The 26,793-nt window shown below is 37.4% G+C and overlaps 1 pseudogene; it reads left to right on the plus strand.

Annotated features, from left to right (window-relative positions):
* The first annotated feature begins 19,719 nt into the window (after window positions 1–19,719).
* LOC105507566 lies at window positions 19,720–21,652 on the plus strand (annotated as a pseudogene).
* The last annotated feature ends 5,141 nt before the right edge of the window (window positions 21,653–26,793 follow it).

Raw genomic sequence — 26,793 nt, forward strand, 5'->3', positions numbered from 1 at the left:
AATTTTTTATTTGGAGATGGTAGAAATTCCTTCTTACCTACATTGTTGAGCCAGCTAGAAATCCTAATTAGAATATATTGCAGTAATTAGAAATTACTGTGCATAAAATATATATTCGGAGAAATAGAGAATAAAAAATAAATGTACAGTCTAATAACAACTGTGTAAAACATACCTATATCAATTTATATGAGTCAATGGATGTAAATGGCTGCAATTTGAAATGTATTTAACTTTTTTCTGTGGAATTAAAGTTAATGACAGATAACTCTTGGAAATTCTGAAATTGAAGTTTTAAAAATTTATTATATCTTCAGCCTGCTCTTCTTCCCTGGTTTGGTGACACTGAAAAATGAGTCTATTTCAGTTTTGCATTCTTTCTATCAATGTTTTAGCTTCTTTTCAGAGGGAGAGTGTTAGCTTCTGGGATTGTTTTAAATATTGCTTGGAATTACTTGTTATTTTTTCAAAGACATTGCATCAAAGCTGATAAATCAGTCTCAGGCATCTTTAAAATCCCTACTTTGTTATTCCACCCTTCTTATGCATATTCCTTCCTCCCGACCAAGGAATATATTGTTCTTATATGTTAATGGATTACTAAAAACATTGTCTTACAAATAATTTACAGTCACTACTGACAGGTAAGTTAGAAGAGAAAGACTCCTCAATATTTTAGGTCATCCACCAAATCTTCTTACAATGTAATGATAGAGAACCTTAAAATAAAAACTGAAAGGTGCGTTCTATTCTGAATTTTTCCCAGACTTGCATTATTTAAAATTTCTTCATGTTGAGGCTTTGTTACACAGTCTATCAGCAGACCTTTTAAATATATGGAAACCTAGTAAAAGATCATGCCCAGGTTAAAATTGAGGAAGAAATACACAGAAAAATGACAATTCTATACCATTTTATTTGATTTTTCACTTTTTGAATATTTGAGCTAAATCGATATTTTGAAAATAAATCTATGAAAGATTCTGTGCTGATAGGACAAAGTCCAAATTCTTCCACTTGCATCCTAGACTGCCTTTCTAAATTTCTCTGCTGTGTTTGTTTCCCTCTGATTTGAAAAACTCCCTTCTTGTAGCATCACTTCCCTTAACCCATGAAGCCAAATGGTCTTTCAGTTCTCCCCACCACTGCTTAGGCTATTTCCTCTGCTTAAAACCGTTTTCTATCATTTCTGTCTAAGTCACTCCTATTTATCTAACAATAACCAGTTAAAATATTACCTCAGTGGTAACGCATTTTTAAACTTTCCCTTTATCCCCTACAGAATATTTCTCTCTTTCTTTCTCATCACATAGTATTTTGTATTTATCTTTGGTCACACTGTATAGTTATGGAATATCCTGGTAGTAAACTTAATAATCTATTCGAGTCAGAAACTGGTACCTCTTCCTGCTTCTCCAGGGTCTAGAAAAATGACTGGTACACAGAAGGATCTCAATAACTACTCAGAGAGCAGTGGGCACATGGGAGAATTCGTTAGATACGAGTCAAATTATTTATTATTTGCTAAGTGAGAAAAGCATGATAAATGGAGAGATTCCTCCCCCCTGCATATAATTTAAATAGCCTTATTTTGGAAGACAATGAAAAATATTTGAGGAATATGAAATGACAGAAAAAAGTAACATTGTTCCGACTTTGCATATTTAAGTATAAAAAACACATGCTATGATTTGGCATAAGTGAAAAATGAGGTGAAAAATTAGACAGTACACCACCTGTTCTTACGAGAAACCCTGGAGATTTGTCATAACTTACTGTCCTCAAAAGTTTTAGTATTATTTCTATGGGGAGTAAGAATAAAAATCAAGGGCAGTTGATTTCAGTAGACTTGACATCAAATAAACTCTTCAAGCATATCTGGTGGTATGTCTAAGCTGGAACGTAAGTGAGATTTCACTACAGTTAATTGATAGAGAGTTTCTGTTTCATTTCACTAAACTTTTCCTCACCCAGTACTGCTCTCTTTCACTCCATGTCCTTCTCTTAATACAGATAGGTTTCTTTCTCTTTCACATATGTGCACAATATGGAAATAAAAATTATTTTTCTCTGATATATGTAATAGATAATATATGAGGAAGTGCATTCATACACACATACATCCATATGTTTGTACACATACATGTCTGAAATGAAAATTATATGTAATATGGAATAACAATAGCTTCTATTCTATTGAGTACTGCTGTGGTTTGAATGTTTGTGTCTTCCCTAAATTCCTACAGGGAAATCCTAACCCCATGGTTATGGTATTACGACCTGTGACCTTTTAGGAGATGATTAGACCATGAGGGCAGAGCCCTTGTGAATGGGATTAGTGCCATTGTAAAAGAAGCCAGAGACCTGTCTTCTCCCTTCCACCATGTGAGGACACAAGTAGAAGGAGCCGTCTCTGAACCAGAAAGTGGACCCTCACCAGACATCGAACTGCCAGTACTTTGATCGAGGACTTTCCAGCCTCTAGAACTGTGAAAAATAAATTTCTATTGTTTATAAACTACTCACTTTATGGCATTTTCTGATAGCTGCCTAAATAGACTAAGACAAGTACTTACTACATGTTGTTTGTGCCATAAAATATTATACCAAATCTCATTTATTTCTTGTAATACCTCTTCAAGGAAGATATCATCCCCATTTCACAAACTGAAGATCAGAAATGTGAAAGAGTCTCTGTGGGGAGGTGCATTAGATAGGCAATAGCATGGCTGGTTGAGTCTTTAAATTTTTTTAATTAGAGAAGAATCTTTAAAAGTTGCCAACAGTTTTCTGCTTCTAGAGGTAGAGATGTCAGTTTACCTTGGAACAGACTTTGATTTGGTGGTGGAAGTTGTGGGAATTACTGGATGCAGTGCTTTAGTTATACAAATACAAGACAAATATCCACCCATTATTTTTGGAGAAAACAATAAAACAACCATGAACTCGATAGGCAATGTTTCACATGAGATGTTAAAGCTTCTATTTAATAAAAATATTTTATACATTTTTAGGAGGACCATTCCATGCTGGAGACAGAGAATTCTCCCCTCTCTTTTATCGAGTCTGGTCTTAAGCTGCCAAATGCCCAAGAGCATTAGTATTCTTGAAAGGTATGCGTTTGCGTACATGAAGAAGAGTTTTCTTTGCTCAGACTTTGTTATTAGCTAGTCACAAGACTACATCACAGCAGAAAAGAAATGCAGACATGATTTCTTCATCTTATGTCAGGAAAGCTAAAAAAGGAGCCAGGTCACATTTCACATACCAACTTAACATCACTTTTGCATCCCACAAAGGGTGTTATTTAAGATTAATTTAGGAAATTTATTGAGTTAGCATTGTTTTTTCCTTTTCCTGGGCTATGCGAGCCAAACCACACTTGATAGGTGCAGGAGAGTGTTTTCTCCCTGAAGGAAAGAAAGTACGTTCCTTGAGTTATCATGCCCCACGGAGGAAAGGCTTGGAAGGAAATGAGGCAGAGGCAGATACGGAAACTGGGGTGTGGTGCTCGGAATTTGAAATCTCCCTCTTTTCTCTAGTCCTATGGGTGGTTGATATGGGAGCTCAAGGGACACTGATGTCTAGAGTTTCCTTTTGATGGGTGGAAGTAAAAGGAGGTCCATTGGCCTTAGCCAGTTCTAGAGCTATGTCATACTTCCATTACTCCAGACTATCAAACATTTCAGCAGAGACTTAGCTCTGCCCACCCTCGAGTAGAAATAGGATGATGTGTGTTAACAACCTGACAAAATACTTGGGAGACAAAGGGAAGTGGTCTGTAAAGCACCTGGAGTGGGATTGGTCCTGATTGAGGGGCCAACACAAATTTGCAGAGCATATAGACATGATTTAGTATGGTGGTTTTATATTGTGTCTACTCAGCCAAATTGAAGCAGCAACTTTTCCCAGAATCCCTTTACTGTATGGTTCCAGGTTAGAATTTACCTCAACAGAGATTTGTGTGATATTTGGGAGTCAGAAGGAAAGCAGTAGCAACTATGCTTTGAAAGTCCATCGGGGTGCCAGGCATGATTGAAGCTTGTGCACCTCATTGCTGATCTACTGGCCCAATTTTTTGGTGCAGGGCTGTAGCTGGCCTGCAGCTTCTCCTGCTCCCCTCATGTCTTCCTGCAGCTTCTTGGGGTCCTGAGCCATGCACATGTGCAGCTCCATGGAGAAATGAATGAATCCCTTCTGCGTGTCAACTGCATCTCAAGATTAGAAACAGTGAGAGATAGTTTCTTATTGTTGTGGGTTCTAGTTTGTCCTTAGACAACTTCAGTTCACATCCAGACTGTCAGTCCTATTGTCTTGCAGTGACTTAAGGCCCATCACCAGAGGCAGAGATGATATGTTTCCATAGACTTCTTTATCAGTTCCCACAATTTCCTAAGGCTTAATATCTATAATAAATCCTTCATCCCATAGCAATTGCAGTGTTTCTACTTCACTGATCAAATACTAACTGATATGCCTGGCAAAGCCTGAAGACCAGATAGATGCATGTGGGTTGGTTATATATTTGGTAAAAATGTTTTGGAACACTGTGGCTGTCTGCAATTAGAAAGAAGGATTAATAAATTTATGAATTATGGTTCTATTTATTGCTCCCTTTGAAGGGTAATTATTTATCATCTTAAGTAGGATTATAGATTACATGTGTCAACAACATCCAATGATAAGCCAGGGATGTTCTGTAAGGTGCAAATTCAAGTGACATTGTAGCTTAAATTTGCATTATCAAGTTCAGATTATCAAGTTCAAATTCAGATATCTTATAACTCAAAATAGTTATTAATAACTCCCCCAAAACATTTAACTCAAACCCATAGTTGATTAGTCCATTCTATTCAGTCTTTTTTTTTTTTTTTTAACACATTCCCTATGCCAGGCACTGTGTCAGATACTAGGGACATAATTACAGGTTTAAAAAAAAAGACATAGCCTGTTCCCCCAGGATGTTTGCTACCTGGAGGTATCTGACCCCTTGCAACTTTTAAAATAGCCAGTTTGGCCATTCATCACCGTGACTGACAGATAAAAATACAACTCAGAAGGTGTAATCTGTTGAGATCATTTTTTCCAACCCTCTCCTGGCGCTTGACTCCCAGGATTTCAAACTCTGGGCTTCAGACTCTTGAATTCCAAACCTGCTTCTGCTCCTTCCATCTATTTGGGGATTTTTGATTTTCAGCTTATTGGATTTCACGTTTTCATTGAGCTTTGTTTTCTACTTGCTTCCGACATTTCCTGGTCTTTTCCAGTTCTGGCCTAAGGAATCAGGCCAGATAGGTTAGCCCCAACCAATCTCATAGCTGAGGGAGTGGGATTCAGATAAATGAGGAGACAGAGGTGAAACATAGAATTGTAACATAATAAAAAGTGCTATATTGTTCATGCCTAACATAGTACACATTCATCGATGGTGACGTAATCAGCACTATAAATTGTGACCACCATTGACTTCTGGCCCTATAGCTACATATCTTTAACTATACTCTGTTATTCTTCCATTCATCCTACAAATATTTATTATGCAACCACCCATGTGCCACCCACACTCATTAATTTTCCTTTGCCTCACAGATACCTCTTCTGCTGTTTCAGACTACCACCCAGGCTTTGGAGAAGCAATGTAAAGCAATGATTAACCATGCGGAGTTAAGCTGCTTAGGTTCAAATCTTGACTCACACTCCTTTATGTTTTAGTTCTTTTTTGTCCATAAAATAGGAATAATCACACACCTACCTCCCTGGAGTGTTAAGGTTAATGTCATTTATGCATTAAAGCCCTACCCCAGGACCTGAGACAGTTAGATAGATATTCAGTGGGCGTAACTATTATCATTAATGATTCCACGTTTTCATCTGTTCTAAGACCAGGTTTTCATTTTGCCATATTTTCAATCTTCCTCTATTTGCTCCTGTCTCATATATCATTAAAAGTCCTCAATTCTATGTATCTCTAGCTATGACCCTCATCATTCTCCTTTCCTTTATAATTTGAATGCTTAGAAATATTAATGCACACTATTTCTATTTCCTTACATCTAATTCACTTTCTAGCCCTTCCCAATAATGCCGACTAATAATCATATTGGTTTCCAGTCCAAAGGTTGCTTGGTCCTCGTTTGTCTGAATTACTACAGCATTCCTGAGACTTTCTTTTCCTTCGGCTCTGGCACGCTGCTCTTTCTGGTTCTTCTTTCACATTTTCAACCATTTCTTCTCAGTCACATTTACAGATTTCCCCATTCATATATCCACAACCAATACAATTGGTTGTAGAGTTCTGTGATTTTTACGTTCTTAATGTATCTTTGATCTATCTCAGCCATTCTTTTTACACCACAGTTACCTCAGCCCAGATCCTCTTTATGTCTGAATTGTTGCAATAGTTTTCAAGTTGGTCATACTGCTTAGTTTCTTGCCCCTTCATATTTCTGCCACAATCGTGATCCTTTCAAAATACAAATGTGATACACTATATTTCTCAGGTCAAAGCAGTGTGGAGGTAATAAGGGGACACAACATCAATATCAAAACAGTACTTCTCCTCCCAAAACTTATAACCCCAGACCCATCATGGGGAAAACATCAGGTAAATTTAAAGAGAGGAGGGTTCTCCTCACAACTATCAGAGTCATCAAAAATAAAGGAAGCCCGAGAAAACATTACCGCTAAGAGGGGCCTAAGGAGATATGACAATTAGTTGTCATGTGGTATCCTGGATGGAGTCTTAAGAGAATGGGATCCTAAGAAAACTAAGAAAATATGACTAAACTATGAACATTGGTCAATACTCATGTATCAATATTGGTTTATTAGTTGTAATAAATCTAGCATATGAATATAAGATGTTAATAACAGGGGAAACCTCAGGGAGGGTGGGCATGTGGAAACTCTTTACTATCTGTTCGATTCTTCTGTAAATCTAAACTGTACTACAGAATAGCCTATTAATGAAAAATAGTTTCTCCCTCTCTCTCTCTCTCTCTCTCTCTCTCTCTCTCTCTCTCAGTCTCTCTCTTTCCCAAATCTTCCCTCCCTCTGTGGGAAGCTCTAGATCCCTTAAATTTTTATCCAAATACAGAAGCCTGGGTGGCTGGTGACAATTAATGTGTGCTCTGAAATGGTCTTGTTGTCCACTCTTTCTTCTGTCTTGTTCTTTCAAAGAAAAGAGAGAATAATGCCTTCTGCTGGAGTTCTTGCCACAGCACTAATGTCAGTTTGGTGTCCAATGTTTAATGCTGATTTGATGATATTGTCTTGGGATCTGAGGTTCTCATGGGTATCTTGTGGAACAGGTGTTTCTTTGCTTGTCATTGCAATTCCTTCTCCGTGGGGCTGAGGCATCAGTCCCTGGGGACTAGGAAGGAGAACAATCAGAGGAACAGACATTGCATTCCTAAGCTTAGAATCACTGCTCTTTTGTCACTTGCTCCAAGAGTTCTTGGAACTCTTACTTTCTATGGATGGACTCTTTCCCAAGAAGTTTCTTGACTACTCAGGCAAACAGATTACTGAGGTCCTGGGCCACCTGCCCTCAATACCTGTCTGGACATGTCTGAATCTGAGGTTAAAAAAAACAGCTCAGGCTCAGGTTACAGAAATATGATCATGTCGTTGTGCTGTTTGGAATTCTTTAATAACTGCTTACTTTGCATGGTCTTACAAAGCACTCTCATATCCTGCTTCAGTATATATCTCCAGACTCAGCCCTCCACAAACTCTCCTCGGTCTCTCTAGTCCAGCCACATTGAATTATTGTAAGTACCTACATTTCATTGATTCACCAGGCTTCTCGGCCTCCATGTTTTACCCATGCTGTCCAAACTGGGTTAGCCACCCTTCCTTCCCTAATCATCAACCCAAAGTGTCAATATTTTTGTATATTTTCACCACTACTGCACTACTCCATTGTGTTAATTATCTATTGATGTTTAATGAACTCCCCCAAAACCTAGTGACTTAAAACAACAAACACTTATTGTAACACAGTTTCTGTGGGTCAGAAATCCAGGCATGGCTTAACTGGGTCCTCTGTCCAGGGTCTCTTGAAAGGTTACAATCAAAGGTGTTGGTTGGAACAACAGTCTCATATACAGGCTAAACTGGAGAAAGACCCACTTCAAAGCTCACCTGACATTGTCATTGGCAGAATTCAGCTCTACATGGGCTGACAGACTGAGGGCTTCAGTTCCTCTCTGGCTATTGACCACAGGTCTCCCTCAGTTACTGATGATGTGGACCTGTTCAAAGGTAACTGGTTTCCATCAGAGCAAGCAAGAGAGAGAGAGAAACGAAGAGTCTTTTTGACATTTAATTTGGAAAAGACATCCCATTACTTTTGCTGTATTCTATTTGTTTGAAGCTAGTTACTAGGCTCAACCCACATTCAAGTGGAGAGAATTATACAAGGGTATGAATACCAGGAGACAGGGGTCATTGGGGTGTTTTGTGGTTGCTTTGTGGAGGGCAATAAACACTCATCCATAATTGGTTAGGATGATGAGACTGTGAGACTGAAGATGCTTCCATCCCTCCATCCAAGTGGTAGGAAAATATTTATTGCTCATATAATGAGACTTTCTAAAAAAAAAAAAGCTGGGCAGGCATAAAAGCTGGTCTGGAATGTCTTGAGTGAAAAGGGAAGCCAGTGGCTTTGGTTTCTACTGTGGTGAGAGGGTGGGGCTGTAGTGAGTGTTCCCAGAGGAACTGGGTTTGAATGGTTTGCACTTCTCCACCAGCACCAAGGAATGGAGCCCCAAGGCTTTCTTTTTATCTTCCCCTTATGTGGGACAAAAGGTAAAGGGGTAGGGTGGGGCATGAAAGCTGTCAATAGTCAAGCATCAAAAATGAAATTGGTGTCAGATTCCTTATTACTGGGAGCTGTCTAACGTATCCATTGTGATATAATTATATAATTGTTTGTCTTTTATTGGATAAGAATATAGTTTATTTATCTTTAAGTTTTCAGCACCCGGTGCAGTGCCTGGAATATCATGGTCACTCAATAAATGTTGGATGAATGAATAATTGAACGACTGAATAGACTTTCCCTCTTTATTTTATTTTATTTATTATTATTATAGTTTAAGTTCTGGGATACACGTGCAGAACATGCAGGTTTGTTACATACATGCCATGGTGGTTCGCTGCACCCATCAGCCTGTCATTTACATTAGGTATTTCTCCTAATGCTCTCCCTCTCCTAACCCCTCACCCCCCACATGCCCTGGTGTGTGATGATCTCCTCCTCCCTGTGTCCATATGTTCTCATTGTTCAACTCCCACTTATGGGTGAGAACATGTGGTGTTTGGTTTTCTGTTCCTGTGTTAGTTTGCTGAGAATGATGGTTTCCAGCTTCATCTATGTCCCTGCAAAGGATAGGAACTCATCCTTTTTTATGGCTGCATAATGTTCCATGGTGTGTATGTGCCACATTTTCTTTATCCAGTCTATCATTGATGGGTATTTTAGTTGGTTCCAAGTCTTTGCTATCGTGAACAGTGCTGCAATAAACATATGTGTGCATGTGTCTTTATAGTAGAACGACTTATAATCCTTGGGGTATATACTCAGTAATGGGATTATTGGGTTAAATGGTATTTCTGGTTCTACTTTCCCCCTTCTTTTGATGATTATTTATTTACTAATTGTATATCTATTGATCTTTCAAGATTCAGCTCAATTACTATTTCCGATTTGATGCCTTTCTTGTTCCCTTCCCTCTTTTCCTGGTAGAACTGACCACCTCCTTCTTTGTGGTCAGCTATACTGGTTTCTGTCATAAAGCTAACATAACTCAATTGCCTTTATTTTTATACGGGACTGTCTCCTTTATTAGTCTGAAAGTTCTTGGATGGTAAGAACTAGTCTTGTTATATTTGTACCCTCGGTATCTAACGTGCTATTAGACACAGCAGATGTTCAGTTAGCATTACATGTGAGATTCAATTAATTCCGCTTTGGAGAAGGGAGTAAGAGAAAGCTAAATATAGGAAGAAAATATCTGGATCTTGAAGACTAAATAAAAGGGATACAGGAGTGGGGAGGCTTTGGGGAGAAAATAATCTAGACACAGTAAGTAGCAGAAGGAAAGAAAAAGAATTGCAAAAGAAAACATGGTGTATTCAAGTAATACAGTAAGACTAAGTTGGCTGGAGGTGAGGCTAAAGAATTAGGTGCACAACTAGGTTGTGAAATTTTGTAGGCTATGTTAAGTAGGGTGGACCTTCTCTTTAACCTAATGGGGAATAGTTGAAGATTTAAACAAAATCAGAGTGCAGCTGTTAATAGAAGTAAACTGTTCCAGAAAAATAACTCTGATGGTAGGATATGATGAATTGAGTAGGGAGTGACCTAGAGTCAGTCACGGATGAGGACTGGGTTTTTCTACTGGGACGACATGAACTCGAACTAGAAGAAATCAGCATGGATGGAAGGTGAGCATCAGCATTCTCTAAGCTGATGAGAGGAATCTGGGAGCTCTGAGATTTGTGGGTGGTGGGACACTGAGAAAACTCCATTGAAGGGATTGTGAGGATGTATAGACAGTGGAAGTATCATCCAAAGAAAGAAAAATTTGTTATAATTGTCTTGATAATTGATCAATTGGTGTCCCCAGTAAGGACTTTATTCCACTTCTGATTTTGGAAAGATACATTTTAACATAAGACAATAGAAAAAAAAAAAAAAAGAAAGAAAACCTATCATGCCTAAAGAATCCAAATGGATACAGAAAACAGTTTTTCTTATTTCTCTGGTTAAAATTCTATAGAATTGTATTATTTCCTCAAGTTTAGCTTTTTATTCTAGAAGAATTACCATAAACTTCTTATGTTAAGTCTCAGAACTATTTTCTAACATTGAATATTGTAGCTTAAACTTTCTGTTCAAAGAAAAATGTTGCAATGGTTATAGGCATGACTATTTTCTTAGGTAACTCTGAGAAACAGAAATAAATACGTTTGAAGATATTTGGTGTTCCTAGTTTAAGTTGGAGTCTGAAGCATTCTTGGTTAGAATCCATAACTCCTATACTCCGTGAAGGCCTTCATTGGCTAGTTGGGTGGAAAACAGGCTACAGGACAAAAAGATACCCATTTGCTGCTCTATTTCAAAGTTTCTATAGCTGTTCTGTAGAGTAGCCTATGGGGGCTCTCTTTAATGCCATTTTTTCAGATCTCTCATGTAATTTTAGTATTGAATGGTTAATGGAAATGAAAGTAACAAAATGCTGTTCTGAATTCAGTAAGACTTTTAAGTGAATTTATATGTTACTAACAGCCATAGCATGTGCACACATTTGATGACACTAGTATTCTACATACCTGTGTGATAGTAGCATTTATTCAGTTGTACATTTGATTTACCTTATCCCTTTCAGTAACTCCATGGCTCTGAAAGGGTTTTTGACTCATGGGTTAGAAATGGATTTGGCTCAACTTCCTTACTTTATAGATAAGGAAACGCGTTGAGTAACTTGTAACTTACAAGCAACTTACATGGGGGTTACTCAAGATTACACAGAGTTTTGAGGGCAGAGTGTGATGTGGAACTAGTGACCTTTAAATCAATTAATACAATTCCAAAATACCCCAAAGCATTAATACCTGTTAACGCAAAGGCAAAGCTAACCTGTAGTTCTTATGCTAAGTGGTATGATACATCAATTCCACTCTTCAGAAGGTAGTCTCAGACTTTAAACTTTCTGGTATGTTTGACATATCGTAATGGACCCGATATTGCTAGTGAATGTTACAAATTGTTTTCTTGATTTTCATTATTCAAAAAAATGTATAGGGTTTAGAATCTATATTTGATAAATTCTGTCTGCTTATCTACATGCTCAAGGACTTGGTACCATGATTCAGTCTCTTTTGCATTAGTTTTTCCTCCTTGAGAACAGGAAAGATGTAATAAAGAAAATAAAAGCCAGCATGGCTTGGCATCGAGGAAGAGGAACTGAGAAGGGCCAGAAGGGTACATGTTTAAGATGCTGAACCTATGTGTAGATGGCTCTGTTCCACCCATCAGCTGAAGGAGTGTATTTGAAGTGGCATAATAATTAGGTTCAAAAATTTACCCTCAGTGTGCCCTTCAAAGTAAAACCTTGACTTGAACCTTGGGGTAATTCATTTCAATGGTTTTTCAATCTCTGTAGAATACAGCTGCAGATGGGAAATCTCAAAAGAACTGGTTTTCTCCCCTTTGAGAACTATAATGCGTATTTTCTGGGTAGAGTGTTGGCAAAAGCAATTTCCCTTTTAATTTCATATCACTTATTTCTTCCTTATGATTAAACTGATACTCAAAATTATTATCAGACCTTATTTTTTCTGAACTTACATAATAATAATAATAATGCAGTGCAGATTTTCTGAACTTACATCTTATTTTTACAAGATAAAGTATCTGGAGACATAAATTTTAAGTTATATATACATTCCAAATACCATGTATTGTTTTTTTCAAATGACAAAAAACAGGAAAATAAACACATTGCAGAATTAAAATGTAATATAGCTGTCACTTTATTATACATATCAAATATTTTTCTTTTCTTGGTTTGCAGATGAGTTTTGTAATAACTATGTTTGATTCGTTGAAATAAAGGTTTGGATACTATTGCCTTTAGAACCAAGTTAACACATAATTGCATATACACCAGACACTCCATATTGTCAATTAAAATGATCTTAAATATTTTTAAGGGACATGGATTTAAACAAACAGCCACTTGCTGACACTTCAGCACTTTAGAAGCGTGTGAGAGAATGTAATGTTATGTTCTGGCACAAAGCCAGAATGTTTTGTTTTCTTACCAACATTTTATTTCCTTGAACTCGAAAAGAAGTGACAGGTTATTTTGTCTGTAATGGTGGTTATTTTCAACTTCAAAAACTTTTCTGTGATCTTAAAACCTTATAATTTGTTCACAGTTGCAAGCTAATACAAGCACTGAGCAGCATCTGTATGTAATTTTAGCTGAGAGATATAGCGGGAACTTTTAGTCTTTCCAAACTTATTTCATTAGACATGCATTGTCTAGAACAAGTCTGCTGCAAGCATAGTACCGAGTTAGCTTACTTCCAAATTAGTGTTGGAAATGTGGACGTGTGTGTTTTGGGGGGTCTTAAGTGGCATCCTACATCAGTCTCCTTCTCTGTTATGTGGAGAACCGGGAAGGAGGGAGGAAAGACAGAAACATTTGTAATAGAGCTTGTCATGCCAGGCTTTGTGGCAGCGCACTCCCATGTGCTACATCACTGAAATCTGAAGTAAACTCTCACCTCGTTTTTGACACTAAAGCTTTTCAGTGTCTCCTTTGCTTGTTGCTATGATGCTCTCTTTTGGGGCTTTCCCTTCCCAGGGAAGTGACTGGCCCTCTCCAACTTCTCTTCTTCCTCCCAGGTACTTATTTCCCTGAAGTTTGACTGAAGCTTTCTAGAGATGTGGGATTTAATACAAAGCAGTCTTGGGAGAGGAAAAAAAATACTATGGGCAAGGCGTCTCTTTAGGGCTTCTCAGACTACAGACAGACTGGTCCTGCCTACATGTAAGAAAAAAAAATCATGTGGATCATCCTGATGAAATGAAGGGTAGAAAATTTCAAAGAGAAAAAAATAGAGTTTGTTTGAAAAAGGGTAAAGAAAAATCAAACCGAATTCAGTGTTTTGTGGCAGTCCCAATTATTTAAAAAACTATGAAGTTAGGAGGCATGAAATTTTGTAATGAAATTAGAGATAGTCTATTGTTTACATGATTTTAGGGTAATTGTGGAGAATGTCAACCTAAATGTTACAAATTGGAGAGAAATTATGGGAGTTGCCTGAATTTTCCAAAAACTCTCCGCTTTCTTACATCCAATCTTTTTGTTATCAGCTGTGTCTTAACTGTGAAAAAAGTGATGAAAGCAAACCTTACCTGATAACATTATTAGACAAATTAATTAGGTAAAGTTTGGATGGAGAAGTTTCTTTGTAGAAGTCTAAAGGTGTGTCCTTATCACTTAAAAACAGACCAGGGATTCTGCTTGTTATTTGCTATGCGAAGTTCTTGCCCACTAGCAATAGGGACAGAGGCTGGGGTGCTTTGTGGTGGCAGCAAAATGCTGGCAGTGAAAAATATATAACAATGCCTCTGTTTCCTGTTTCCAATTCTTGCAGCATAGAGCTGGAAAACAGAAAACGTGCTGCCTTGAATAATTCAACTTTTAAATCTGTTGGTGGTTCAAGACAATTTTGATTTACTTTTCTTCAACATTATATTCCTTGCCTAGTTTTCATCCCAAGGTTTTTGGCTTTCTTTCCTCCTCTGCTTTAAGTTTTATTGATTTTTAAGAATCAGTGTAATCTGCTTTAGAAATATTAAGCAGGACTATCTAGTCAGAAATAAGAAACACAAAGAAAGATATTAAAAAATGCCAAATCTAAAATAAGAAAAAGTCAGCATGAATTTTACAAGGCTTTATGGTTTTATGATGACTCTGTTACCCCACTCTAAAGTTTTAAGAGAGTTTTAAAGCTGTATTCTTGCCCACAATCTCTTTTGTAGATAATGAGCTTGACATGCTTTAAATATTTACAGTGGGACTCCAGCATGTTACAGAAAACAAGTCAGCTTCTAGCGTATGGGTTATGAAGCTAGAATCTTCATTAGTGTCACACGTGGTGATAGAGTGGGAATAAACAGTCTAAAATAGGCAAGCCTACTGAGGCTGGATCAGCTAATTGATGATAAACTTTCACATGTGTCTTACCAATATGTGTTTCAATATATATCTTTGTGTTTTCTTTTTATTTAAAAAAATTTTTTTGTTTAAGCAGCATGAAAATGTTAATAAAGAGAATATAAACAGAAAAATAATATTCAAGTTACTACTTTCCTAATAAAACCTTTATTTTCTTTCTCTCTTTCTCTCTCTCTTTCTCCCTCCCTTTTCCCTCTCTTGCACTCTCTCTCTCTCTCTCTCTCTCACACACACACACACACACACCCCTAATATTGTCCTTGCTGGCCTTCATTCTCCCCTCCTTCAAACAGGTTTTCCCCCACATGATAGAGAACACGACGGGTAGCAGCAGCTCCGAGGTTGTAAACATGACAACTTCATGACTCTGAGCAAAGACAGGGCTTCTCTCTGCCTTATTCCATATATAATACTCCTATGGAATAGTTCTGATTAGCCACATCTGAGTCTTATTCCTATCCTTGATACCAATCCCTGTTGCTAACACAACAGGATACTGTTGAGGTTGTGAGGCTTGTTCATGTGTCTACAACTGGCAGCCTCACTAGCTTCAAATAGTTGGAGCAGGGAAGAACCAGTTCCCCAAAAGAAGGGAGTTGCATTTACTAGAGGAAAGAGAAAGAGACATGTTCAGCGGACAAAAATGTAGATGGCCACTATATGGAAAATTAAGGATATAGTGAGAAAATGAGAATTGCTGGATATGCTGTTTTCCAAGAACTGGTCATAGAATTTCCAGCAGAAAATGACAATATGTTTATTATTTATTCAATTGATATTTATTAAGTGTCTACAACTGTAACCTTTTATGTACAGTTTCTTCTTTGCTGTGATATAGGAGTGAGCAGTAGCTAAAACTCAAATTCAAACCCCTTGCCCTGGTGGAGTGGTTTATGAATGCTTCTTGTGACTTTTAGAATGTCCTCACTGAAGCCACATGTGGTTGTTTCTGTAATTCTGAATTCTCTAATTCATCTGAGGGCCCTGCTGCTGACACCACAACATCATGGTCACAGCTGTCCTATTGGTCCCACTTCCTCTGCCTATACACACACTGACTCCACACACTTTAACCCTCGGTCCCTCATGACACTCATACAGGCTGACTGCTATGACTTGGATTTGTCATGTTCTCTTTGGTATCATGCCCGTATTCTCGTGCTTGTCAATACTTTCTCTTTTCCATCACTTTCATCTTTAGCTTAGATAAGAAATAGCCTTCTTCTCTCCAATGAAGTAATTCCTAACCAGCTCCCAAATAGTATCCCTTGCAATTTTCCAGAGATAAAAACACTTTATTAGGCTCAGTTTTTAAAAATTTTTCACCCGAGGCTTCTAAAGGCATTGTTGAGTGCTGGTATTTTCACTATTGTTTGATTCCTTGAGTTCATCCCTGACATACTTCTGCTAGTGTCCCAGTACAGTCCTAGTTCTTCCACACTGCTCACTCAGGTCCATCTCAAGACCTCACTCCCTACAGAGTGGGAGGTTTGTTTGACACTATATTTGTTCAAGGGTCTCAGAAACTTCTCTCAAGTGGGCTTTTTGAGTTTGCATGCAACTAGAATCTTCCAAGTTCTTGTCTTTTATTCCTTGATATGTTGGAAATTTACAGTGGATGTACATTTCAGGCTTTGTCTGATGCCCATGCTGCACAGCTATAATATAAAACAGAATGAAATAAGATCAAAACCAAAAGAATACAGAGAAGGTCAAGGGAATGCAGGGTAAGGACTAACTGATTCCAACTGTGGAAATCAGATAACAATTTTAAGAAGAGGTGATATTTGAGCTGAGCTTTGAAGGGTGGGTTGGATTTTGATTGGGGGTATGGAAACACTTCAGACTGAGAGACTGACATAGATAGAGAGTTGTGACATCCATGGCCAGTTTGGGGAATAAAACTGCATGGTCACAGAACTTTGGGGGAACAAAGTGTATTCCTAAAGATCCTTTAAAATGTTCCCTTTCAAAGTGGCTCCTAATACTATTCAAAATGCTTTTTTGTTATAAAATGAATGAAAGGAAAAGATTATTGAATCCCATATATGAATACTGAAGAGTTCAGCCTTAATTGGGAGAGGCCAGGTATCTGAGCAAGTAAGCAATATTTTCTTTTCTGGGTTTTATTGTTTGTTTGTTTGTTTTTGTTTTTGTTTTTGTTTTTGAGATGGAGTCTCACTTTTGTCACCCAGGCTGAAGTGCAGTGGTGTGATCATGGTTTACTGCAGCCTCGACATCCTGACCTCAGGGATTCTCCCACCTCAGCCTCCCGAGTAGCTGAGACTACAGGCCTGGCTAATTTTCTTTAAATTTTTGTACAGATGCATTTTTACCATGTTGCCCAGGCTGGTCTCGAACTCCTGGGTTCAACTCCTGCCCACCTTGGCCTCTCAATATGCTGGGATTATAGACGTGAGTCACCGTGCCTCACCTGGAGGCAATATTTTCTAAAAAAAATATTGACAGCAATGAAAATGTTGCAAAGAGCTGCTAGACTGGGGATGAGGAGACCATCCAAGAAACTACTGCAAATTAAGAGGAAAGCAGTTGGTTAAACAGGCTGAATTCAAAGAGAACTGATCAGAAAATAATTTTGGAGGTCAGTGGGAGGAAAATGACTGCTGTTTGATGGAAGCTGCTGTTGTTATCTGGCTGCTGGGGCCTTCTGTAGGGCAGATGCCCAAATGCTGCTCCTTCTTTGATGCAGGCTCTTTTTGGACTGTCTCTGAGATACACATCCAAAGGCTGTGGGGACTTCTACATTACCATTCTCTGTCATAGGTGATACTCTCTCTACCTTACTTTGCAGGGCAACCTTCAATTTTTCAGGCCTCTGTCTTGGAGGTAGACCCTACAAAACCTTTCTCTCTTGGCCCCCCCATTCAGACTGTTCCACGTGAGAGCCACATACCTAGACCGTCTGCTCTCCAAACTCCATGGATTTATTAGGTTCTCTCAAAGACCATCACGCTTCATTCTTGAAATAGCCTTGGATGATCCAAATAGTTTATGAAGCTTAGAAAGAATCCAGCTAGAGAATGAGATGCCATCTGAATTTTCCAACCAATCTATCCAAAGATTCCCCTTTGCTCTCTATCACTGGAGATGCATCCTGCAAATTCCCTTAGAAGGAACTTCTCTCCAAAGAATCTTAGGTGATTGCTTGTCACGTAGTAACATTTTGCAACCACTACTTTTTCTGTGTTTAGTATTCTTTGCAGTTCTTCGTGTGTGGTGGTGTTTGCTCCTTATTCCTTTCATATTATAATATTGGGGAATAATGAAGAGTATTGAGAATTAATAATTTCTCCCAAATATCAGAGTTAAAAATATATTCTCTACCTAAGTGATATCTGCACTCTCATGTATATTGCATTGCTATTCACAATGGCCAAGATCTGGAAGCAACCTGTGTCCATCAACAGATGAATGGTTAAATAAAATGTTGCACTTATACACAATGGAGTACTATTCATCCATAAAAAGGAATGAGATTCAGTCATTTGCAACAACATGGACAGAACTGGAGGTCATTATGTTACATGAAATAAATCATCCTTTTACTGACTGGATGTCTCTCTTTTTGCCCAAGACTAATCCATTTACCACTTCACAGGTTACCATCCTTACTCCTGTTTTGTTCCTGAAACTTCAACTGCTCCCTCTCTACTTGTTCTATTCCATTGGCTTTTAAATATTCTCAAGACACTTTTATCTTTAAAAAGTTCTTCAACCATATGTCTTCCAGAGCTCATGCTCTCACCATAACTCAGTAACTGAAATACGTGTCTTGCTCATTGTATCAACCTGCGTCGCTTCCCGGTGCATAATCTACTCATTTCGCACTAAAGGGTCCACTAACGTCATGGATGACTCTCTTTTTGTGAAATCCAGTAGATATTATCACTCTTCATTTTATTTTACCTCTTCCCCATTGTTAGTTGACTAATGTTGTCCTTTCAGAAATACTCTGGCTCTTAAGTAATCCAATTTTAACTCCAATTTTAACCTTTTCCCTAAGTTTTTAAAGATAGCATCTTAAAATGAACCATCCTAGCAGCTTTAATGAAACAACAAACTGGAAGAATTTTTTTTCCATATTCCGGTGTGATAAACCAATCCCACAGAGGTGGGTATATCCTCATACGTGTTCCCATATTTAAAACAAAGAGAGAGAGAGAAACAGAGAGAAAGAGCGGAAGGGGGGATCACAAATAGATATCCTCAATATGCTTCATTTAGGAGGTGCTCTGGAAAAAACAAAACCCTGACTACCGTATGAAATCAAAATAGAGACACAGTAAGAGGGAGAGGATTTAAGTAAATTCACATGTGGGATTTTGTAACAAAAATTGCAGAATCATGGCTGCTGGTTCTTACTGACAGATGTGGTTTGGGCTCTCTACTCCTCCTACCTTCACTATAGCTTACATTAGATGAGAAAAAGCACAAATAAGAATAATCAATAAATATTTTGATGCAGCGAGGTCTGATCCAGAATCATGGTGAGCCACTTTAAAATAGATGACTGAGCCTGCCACTCCTTATCTTGTATTTATTCAAGGAAACGGGAATCTAGGTATTTTCAATGTTTACAAGTTTATACGGCCCAAGCTCAGTGTGTCTGTGAAAACTTCTGTTTTCTTCTGGAAGAATCAAGAAAAGATGATTTGAGAGATGATAATATCTGGTCTGCGCTGAAGCAACATTTCTATGTTGTCTACAAACAATCGTTGTGTATTATTCGTAGCATCATCTCAAAGGACAGGGAAAGTTACAATAGCACTTATTCATAAAAAACCATGAAAGTAGGCTTCTCTCCTGCCCGCCCCTCCCCCGCGCGTGGGCCCAGACGAGCTGACCCGTCTGGCTCCCCTCCCCGGCACCGAGAGTGGGCGGAGTGCCCTGAGGAGGCGGGGATGGGAGGGCTGGGCCGGCCTGCCGGCGGGCTAAGATGCCAGACTTGGGCGCTGCCCTCAACTGCACGCGGAGGAGCACACAGTCCGACCTGGCCTTCTTCAGGTTCCGGCGGGACCCGGCCAGATGCCAGAAGTGGGTGGAGAGTTGTAGGAGTGCAGACTTAGAAGATAAAACAACTGATCAGCTTAATAAACATTATCGATGGTGTGCCAAACATTTTGCGACCTCTATGATCTGTAGAACGAGTCCTTATAGGACAGTTCTTTGAGATAATGCAATACCAACAATATTCGATCTTACCAGTCATTTGAACAACCCACATAGTAGACACAGAAAACAAATAAAAGAACTGAGTGAAGACGAAATCAGGACACTGAAACAGAAAAAAATTGATGAAACTTCTGAGCAGGAACAAAAACATAAAGAAACCAACAATAGCAATGCTCAGAACCCCAGTGAAGAAGGGGGTGAAGGGCAAGATGAGGACATTTTACCTCTAACCCTTGAAGATAAGGAAAACAAAGAATACCTAAAATCTCTATTTGAAATCTTGATTCTGATAGAAAAGCAAAACATACTTCTGGATGGACATGAGGTTGATGAAATCCCAGAAGGTCTCTTTACTCCAGATAACTTTCAAGCACTGCTGGAGTGTCGGATAAATTCTGGTGAAGAGGTTCTGAGAAAGCAGTTTGAGACAACAGCAGTTAAAACGTTGTTTTGTTCAAAAACACAGCAGAGGCAGTTCCAGAGATCTGTGAGAGCTGTATTCGAGAAGAAACTCTCAGAGAAGTGAGAGACTCACACTTCTTTTCCATGATCATTGACGACGTAGTGGACATAGCAGGGGAAGAGCACCTACCTGTGTTGGTGAGGTTTGTTGACGAATCTCATAACCTAAGAGAGGAATTTGTAGGCTTCCTGCCTTATGAAGCTGAAGCAGACATTTTGGCTGTGAAATTTCACACTATGATAACTGAGAAGTGAGGATTAAATATGAAGTATTGTCGTAACCAGGCTTACATTGTGTCTAGTGGATTTTCTTCCAAAATGAAAATTGTTGCTTCCGGACTTTTAGAGAAATATCCCCAAGCTACCTACAAAATCTGTGCTTCCTGTGCCAAATATGTGGTTGGCAAAATCAGTACCTGTTATGGGAGTATCTGTTGCATTAGGAACAATTGAGGGAGTGTGTTTTTTTCATCGATCACCACAATTACTTTTTTTTTTTTTCCAGAGCAGTAAAGAAAGGGGTAAAGAACTGAAGGAAATCTGCCATTATCAGTGGACAGGCAGGCATGATGCTTTTGAAATTTTAGTGGAACTCCTGCAAGCACTTGTTTTAGGTTTAGATGGTGTAAATAGTGACACAAATATTAGATGGAATAACTGTATAGCTGGCCGACCATTTGTACTCTGTAGTGCAGTAACAGATTTTGATTTCATTGTTGCTATTGTTGTTCCTAAAAATGTCCTATTTTTTACAAGCGCCTTTGGGAAAAACCTCCAGGGGCAAACCTCCGATGTCTTCTTTGCAGCCGGTGGCTTGACTGCAGTATTGCATTCACTCAACGAAGTGATGGAAAATATTGAAGTTTATCATGAATTTTGGTTTGAGGAAGCCACAAATTTGGCAACCAAACTTGATATTCAAATGAAACTCCCTGGGAAATTCCGCAGAGCTCACCAGGGTACTTGGAATCTCAGCTAACCTCTGAGAGTTACTATAAAGAAACCCTAAGTGTCCCAACAGTGGAGCACATTATTCAGGAACTTAAAGATATATTCTCAGAACAGCACCTTAAAGCTCTTAAATGATTATCTCTGGTACCCTCAGTCATGTGACAACTCAAATTCAATACGGTGGAGGAACGCCATGCTGACCTGTGTAGTAGTGACTTACTCAATCCTGACACGCTCTCAGCCTAGCTTCGTTGCTGGAGAATCAAATGGAAACACAGGAGGAAAAATAGGTATGAAAATGAACCAAAGCATCTTAAAGCCTATTTGGGGAACACTTTGACAGAGTAAAGATCAAGTAAATTGGCTTTGCTTAACATAAATTTTGATATAAAGCACGACCTGGATTTAATGGTAGACACATACATTAAACTCTATACAAGTAAGTCAGAGCTTCCCATGGATAATTCAGAAACCTTGGAAAATACCTGAGAGACTTTTAAAAATAGGTTTTCTTGGCTGGATGCGGTGGCCTCTGGATAATCTACCTGTTTAAATGGCCCCTGTTTGAACTCTCATGCTTTGAGGACCTATCTGTTCTTCCAGAAGAGAACATTGAAAGTCCCATGTTTCCTTCTGCGTGATCTCTGCTGGTGGCACTCTGGAATTGTTTTAGTTAAGTCATTTTAGACATAGCATTTATTATCATTGTGAATCTCTACTTGTTGGGTCTTATGAATTCTTTGAAGAAATATATTTTGAAGAGGTATGGGAGGAAGGAATACATTTTATAAAATGTTATAGTGAAGCCCACAATTGACCTTTGACTAATAGGAGTTTTAAGTATGTTAAAAATCTATACTGGACAGTTACAAGAAATTACCAGAGAAAAGCTTGTGAGCTCATCAAACAAGGACTTCAGTGTAGATTTTGTCTTTCTCAAATGAGCTTAAAGGAACAAACAAAAGTTAAAGTTTGAATGGAAGAGCCTGTTGTTTTTCCACATCTCATTGTTGCTGTTTACATTCCTTTGTGGAGCCTACATATTCCTAAGCTTGTTAGCAGGTATATGTTGAACACTTGTGTTTCATGCTGAAGACAGAATCGGAGGCCATGGATACTGACAATTGGTTTGTCTGGGTTTTTTTCCTGTCTTTTTCCATGACTCTTATCTACTGCCTCATCTTGATTTATAATCAAAACCTGGAAAACCTGCAAAAATAAGTGTTGAAGTTTATCTAGAAAAATATGGAAAATATTGTTGTTGTTTTTGGTGAAGAAAATCTATTTTGTATGGTTTATTTCAATCTAAATAAAATGTGACTTTTGTTTAAAAACAAACAAACAAACAAAAACCATGAAAGTAAAGAAATACTATGTAAGGCATCCCTTTGGCTGATGTATTGTATTTTCAAAGTAATTCTTGTGAATCTGAATTTATTTATTGGAATTTATCTTATTTTAATTTTCTGTAAAAAGTACATTCCTTTACATAAAATGCAATTTTGGTCTCAATTTGTGTGGGTGAGAATATTCAGTAATAGAAACCCTGCACTTTGATAAGTTCATTTCAGTTTTTTAAATGACCTTAATACTTAAGTCTCTATATATGTGTGCAGTGTAAAATGTTGGAACAAAAGAAGTCAGTGTGCACAATCTACAAAATTTCTCAAAAGAAACCATGTAATGCACACTTTTCTCTCTAAGCTGTTTATAAAGCTTTATTGACTACTTGTAATTCATTTGAGCTTAGTAGGCCTCTTTTGGATATGAAAATATTGATTTCAACTTTTTATTTCCACCTTACTTTGTCTCATCAAGGAACAAGGTATTTCTTGAAGCTGCTATATCCCAAAGGGCAACATCTAGTTTTAGCTACCCTCCCTTCACAATGAAGATTCAATATTCATATTGTCCTTCTTTAGCCTGCAATCTCTTCCCTTCCCAGGTGGTCTTGTGTATTTTATACTTTATTCTAAATCATAAAATTATAGAAAAACAAAATGTTGAATGTGTAAATGGTCACAGAAATTACCCAGTTCAATCTTCTCATTTTACAGGTAAGAGAACAGAGACCTTAAAAGGAGAAGAGGTTTGACATACATGTTCTTTGGTGTGACAATGTCTTGAGCATCACTCTTACTAGGCCATATTGGTTATAAATAGTTATTATTTTGGAAAAAATGTGGTGAAGTATACTGAAATGAAAAAGCCTGTATGAATTTTTGCTCAGAGTCAGCAAATCCCTGCTCCTTAGTACAGGCATTTACTTTGCTCTTTGCAAACATATTAGAGAGTCTTATATTTAAACCATTCAATCATTATCATGTTAGCCTGATGGATTTCCAGGCACCTCCCCAGCTAGAACAGAGTTGCAGTTTTAGCTCCTCCCATTGCTTCCAGAGTTTTGTGATTTAAACTGGATAGGGAGAGAGCAGCTGCTTTCTTCTTCTATCCTTGGAACAATGCCTTCCCTTCCTTCATCAGCTTGCTAAAGTCTCCTTGCCTTTTTTTCTCCCTGTGCTGGTGGTGTTCCACCTTATCTGTCATTCAGTCAGGTCAGTGGGGCAAACTCCAAGACTGGCTCCTGTGTTCTCTCTAATCTTCTGCCATTTTTTTTCTTTCCTGGCAAAAACCTCTACTGGTTAAACGCCATATAATGTCGATTTTTTGTTTAACACTTCCTTAAAATACAATTATTTTTGCTTTTCCTCAATACAATATATCTTTGCCTTAGTGTAGAATTAAAAAAAGTCTTAGTGGTGATAATTCTTTTAACCTTTTCTACCGCTAACAGACTGCTAAAATTTTGTCTCATTAGCAAATTGAAATGCAGAATATACTACTTGAATACTTTGTGTAGAAGGAAGCACTTTACTTATATGACTCTTAAGCCATAGATAACAAGAACTTATTTTCCAGAACATTTTGCCAAAAGACCAATTTTCAGGAGCAAGACACATCAGTTCATTATGCTTTGTACAATTGCAATATAATGACCATTTAAGCAGAAACAATGGTATAATTGTTTAGAAAAACATATTTCCTTTAAAGCAGTTGACTGTTCCACTTACATTTCATGTTTCCTGGACTAGAAACATCACTCTATATAGAAGTCAACTGATGTATTTTGTGTGAATCCATTGTGTCAGAAAAAATACTTCTACTAAATAGTCCTATAATACTGTAAAACAGGATATAGACCTTAATATGCAAAATGGTATAAAAGGTCAAGAAGTTTCAAATAAAGTAGAAAGTGATGATTAGACTCATCAGGAGTCTACATTCTCTTGAGTAAACTTAGCAGCACTACATATTTCAAAAGAAAACTAATGAATCATTCATGAATCCCTCAAAATCAAGGGAAAGTTATTAATTTCCATTTTTCTTTATTTTTCTTTCTTTATTTTTTAACTCATGAGTTAAGTGCCATGTCGTTGACAATGTATTTTAATTAAATGCAAATATGTTCTTTGGAGGAAATATAAAGAAAAATTGAATATATTATTAAGTGACTCATAAATAGCAATAGATCATATTTTTGTCAGAATTTTCCTGATATTTTTGGCTTGTGAGAGTCAGTTATAGGCTCCAAATTTGTTTTAAATTGTGTCTAGAAATAAATATTTATGATCAAAGATTATTTTAATGTTCAATTACCTGAGGTTCTTTTAAGCTTTTCCCATATGGTAAAAAAAAGTGTTTTCAATATTAACATATTAAATAAAAATACAGTATTACATACCCACATAAAGAAAAATGAACGTAGGAGTGTAGATGTATAAACTTTCACAAAACAACCCACCTGTACGACTAAAATCCAGATCAAGAAACAGAATGCTTCTACCATCTTAGAAAATCTCTCAACTTCACTCTAATCTCTATTCTTTGCATCCCAAAGGTTAGCCAGTACCTGGACTTCTAATGACATAGAATAGTTTTTTCTGTTCTTGCATATTGTACAGATATGGAATCATGCAATATATATCCTTTTTTGTGGGGTCTGGGTCTCTCTCTAAACAGTTTCTTTGTGAATTCATTTATATTGTTGCATGTAACTGCAGATTTTGCGTTTTCATTCTGTCTAGTATTCCATTGTGCACATATACTATAATTTGTTGATCTTTTCGACTGATGATTGGCTTTTGGGTAGTTTTTAGGTTTGAGCTAAACCTAAAAACTGTGGTTGTAGCAATTTGCATCCCCACTCAGCAGTGTCTGAGAGCTCCAGTTGCACCATGTCGTTGCCACCATTTGATATTATCCATCTTTTAAACTTATTCAGCCTGTGAGTATGTGTTTTTTTATTTGCATTATCTTGATTAATGATTTTGAGTAAATTTTCCAATGTTTATTTGCATTTTTATATCCTGTTTGTGAAATGTCTTTTAGTCTTTTGACTATATTTATTGTTTGGTTGTCTTTTATTTAATGTAGAGTAGCCTTTACTAATATGTTCTGGATACAAATCTTTGTTAGATAAATGTGTCTCCCACACTTTTCACTCTCCTGACAGTGACTTAAATAGTTCTTAATTTTTTTATAATCCCATGTATTATTTTTGCTTTAGAAATCCCATGTCTTATTTTTTCCTTTGTTTCTCTATTTAGAAACAAGTTCTTTGTCATTTTATATAACTACAAAAAATTTCTCCAACATACTTCTCTCTCTCTAAATGATATCTTTTGGATGCACAGAGGTTCTTAATTTTGCTGTAATCCAGTTTATCATTTTTGGTTGACAGTTTTGGATCTTTCTAAATAAATTTTTACCTATTCCAAAGGCCCATATGTTATCTTACATTTCCTTAAAAGCTCTATTGCTTTTTCTTTCACATATAAATCTGCAATCCATCTGGAATTGATTTCTGGGTATGCTGTGAAGTAGGGAATCATATCTTAATTTTTATTACATAAAGAATACATATTCATTGTAGAGAAAGCAGAAAATAGAGATTACTTATGTTCTACCACCCAACACTATCACTCTGACACTGTGATTTTTATATTTCTACACACTGCTATTGTTATTACTTTTTAGTTTTGTTACATAATGATATTGATGTAAAAGATATTCTTTTTTCTCTCTCTCAGATATATAAACTAAGACTGAGAAGCCTAGTTCTTTTTCTTAAAAATCCACCCTCATGGTCCATGATAAAAAACAAAATGAAAAGAAACAAAATGTCTCTAAGTTAATGTGAATGCCTTCTTATTTATATTTCACATTTTTTGTTTGTTTGTTTAAGACAGAGTGTCACTCTGTTGCCCAGGCTGGAGTACATTGGTGCGATCTTGGCTCACTGCAATCTCCATCTCCTGGGTTCAAACGATTCTCCTGCCTCAGCCTCCCTGAGTAGCTGGGATTACAGGCGCCCGCCACCATGCCCAGCTAATTTTTGTATTTTTACTAGAGATGGGGTTTTGCC

Source organism: Colobus angolensis, unplaced genomic scaffold, assembly GCF_000951035.1.
Source record: "Colobus angolensis palliatus isolate OR3802 unplaced genomic scaffold, Cang.pa_1.0 Scaffold150, whole genome shotgun sequence".
NCBI classification, from domain to species: Eukaryota; Metazoa; Chordata; class Mammalia; order Primates; family Cercopithecidae; genus Colobus; species Colobus angolensis.